The sequence below is a fragment of the Montipora foliosa genome, chromosome 12 (genome assembly GCF_036669935.1).
Source record: "Montipora foliosa isolate CH-2021 chromosome 12, ASM3666993v2, whole genome shotgun sequence".
NCBI lineage: Eukaryota > Metazoa > Cnidaria > Anthozoa > Scleractinia > Acroporidae > Montipora > Montipora foliosa.
The window spans coordinates 11,935,547-11,938,046 of NC_090880.1; the positions used below are offsets into that span (position 1 = coordinate 11,935,547).

A 2,500-nucleotide genomic window follows, 5' to 3' on the forward strand; every position below is an offset into this window, starting at 1 on the left:
GAGAAGCTCAAGGCATCGCGGTGGCGAACATTTAAGTGCAAATCCTATAATTATAACTTACCCAGCGTGGTTCCAGGAAACGGGGAATATAGTGCCCACTTCAAATGCAGGAGGTACCGAGATCGACACACGGATTTTCCACAGGCAGCCTGTTGTATTGTTACCAAGTTTAATCATGTCATGTCTGCGAGTCTTTCCTTGGAATGAAGAGCAGTTTATCCGCTGTAAACTTCTAAACAAGGTCTCTATTGGTTCAACGATGGGAACTCCTGTTCACCTGGTGACTGTGAAATCACTGGGACATTCATGGCAAGTGACAGAAAAGGAGCCTCACGGAGGAATGAGGTCCACCTGCTGATTTTCTCAGGAAACTTGGAATCCTCTATTTTTTAAAGCTGTTAATGTTGACCCGAAAAACGCCCGTAATCAACTCTAAAGATGAATGAAAATCGTGTTCAGGGCAAAGACCTCACACATAGACTCGCTTTGACAAAGGTGACGAAGTGATCTTCCGATTGGCCCCTTAGTCATGGCCAACCTTGACTTGTTTGCCTACAGCTGGCCTATGCCAATCAAAACTAAGCGTCCCTGGGTGGGCTTGAACCACCAACCTTTCGGTTAACAGCCGAACGCGCTAACCGATTGCGCCACAGAGACAGGTCTGAACGCTTGGCCGAGGACAAGATTGGACAAACTTCCACTCAATCTTAACCACGACTATGCGATGAGCCTTCTAAATTCCTGCGGCCATTTTTTCTTGTCTTTTTCAGACACGAAAGTAGCAGTGTCGAGAAAAAGAACAACCAGTCCAGAAGGTGTTGTTAACGATCCTTTGATTTCCTTCTACTCATGCCTCACTTGCTTCGTTATTTGCAACAGCTGTCGACAAAAACAACCAGCCCACAACGTCTTTGAAGAAATTTTTAACGTTCCTTTGATTTTGTTGCACTAGTGGTAACCCTTGAGAGCATTTATTCCGTGCACTTACACTCCAGTATTTTAATGTTCAATTTCACGGTGACAACTCTATTTCGCAAGAATCTTCGAGTTTCACACACACCAAAGACAAAGAAACTTTAAAAGCAAGCCTGATTTTAAATACGCTTTTTGCAATGCCTGAAGTTCCTCATTCTTAAAAGAAAAGCCTTACATCAGAAGAGTGCAGTTGTGAAATTTGGATGAGTTGACAGCATAGTGATCCTTTTTGATTTCATACTTTTTAACATTCCACAAATGTTTAACCGCTCGCAGAGTCGTGCTTGTTTTCGTAGTGTAGTGGTTATCACGTCCGCCTCACACGCGGAAGGTCGCAGGTTCAAGTCCTGCCGAAAACAAATTGCATTTTTGGGGATCCTATACCTGAAGCTAAACGACCACAACTCCAGGTTTCTCATTTTGAAGACTGCTACACCATGTCTATTCCAGCCCAACAACCTGCAGTCCCGCAATCTCCAAAGACAATTGATTATATATTGTCAAGTCGAAGAAAATGCACTTTCCTTCTGTCCGTCTGGGTCTGTGCATCGGTACCTGTTAAACGCGAATTGCCTCAACTCAGCTACTTCACTCACGTGGTGATTAACAATCAGACAATTTAGACATAGAACACCACATTATGACAAGTGGTAAGGTTTGTTTTCAACTCTCGCTCAAGTAATTTGCAACACAGTGGGCGTGACGGTAGCTTTCCCTGGTGGGCCTGTTGGTCTAGTGGCATAATTCTCCCTTTGGGTGCGAGAGGTCCCGGGTTCGACTCCCGGACAGGCTCTTTTACACAGCAATGTTCATAGATCAAGAACTTACCGTCAGTATCACGCCCCAACATACGGCACACTCTTCTTTCGCTATTGGAGGTCAACGTATCAAATTTAATCAAGAATTGGAAAGCTTGGCAAATTCGTCTCACCCCTGCGCATGATTAGCACATTAATGCCACAAACGTGTCACACCAGAGCTCCCGCTGCTGTTCAGGTTAAAAAGCTTGAAGCAAGCATAGGATGCTCGCATCTTGCTCGAGTTGTCTTCTAAACCACAGAGCTGGATGACATTAAACTCTCTCTTACTCATAAGATTTAACGTTGACAAGTGGTCTTGTGACATTTCCATAGCTGGTCGCTTGTGTCACTTTTGTGCCTAATCCTAAGCTTTCTTCCGACCTGATGCTCTCTTCAATAATACATCTGATCAGGGACGACGAAGTGTCGAGGCAAAAACAGACGATGCAAATGAGAAGCTCAAGGCATCGCGGTGGCGAACATTTAAGTGCAAATCCTATAATTATAACTTACCCAGCGTGGTTCCAGGAAATATAGGAATATAGTGGAATATAGTGGCCACTTCGCATGCGGGAGGTACCGAGATCGACACCTGGATTTTCCACAGGCAGCCTGTTGTATTGTTACCAAGTTTAATCATGTCATGTCTGCGAGTCTTTCCTTGGAATGAAGAGCAGTTTATCAGCTGTAAACTTCTAAACAAGGTCTCTATTGGTTCAACGATG

General features: G+C 44.3%; 2 non-coding genes across 2 annotated transcripts; one reads left to right on the forward strand and one right to left on the reverse strand.

The window, feature by feature from the left end:
- Positions 1 to 583: 583 nt before the first annotated feature.
- Positions 584 to 657, reverse strand: Trnan-guu (transfer RNA asparagine (anticodon GUU)). Its single transcript has one exon. It is a non-coding gene; the product is annotated as a tRNA-Asn (tRNA).
- Positions 658 to 1,261: 604 nt separating this feature from the next.
- On the forward strand, positions 1,262 to 1,334 carry Trnav-cac (transfer RNA valine (anticodon CAC)). The gene has a single exon. It is a non-coding gene; the product is annotated as a tRNA-Val (tRNA).
- The last annotated feature ends 1,166 nt before the right edge of the window (positions 1,335 to 2,500 follow it).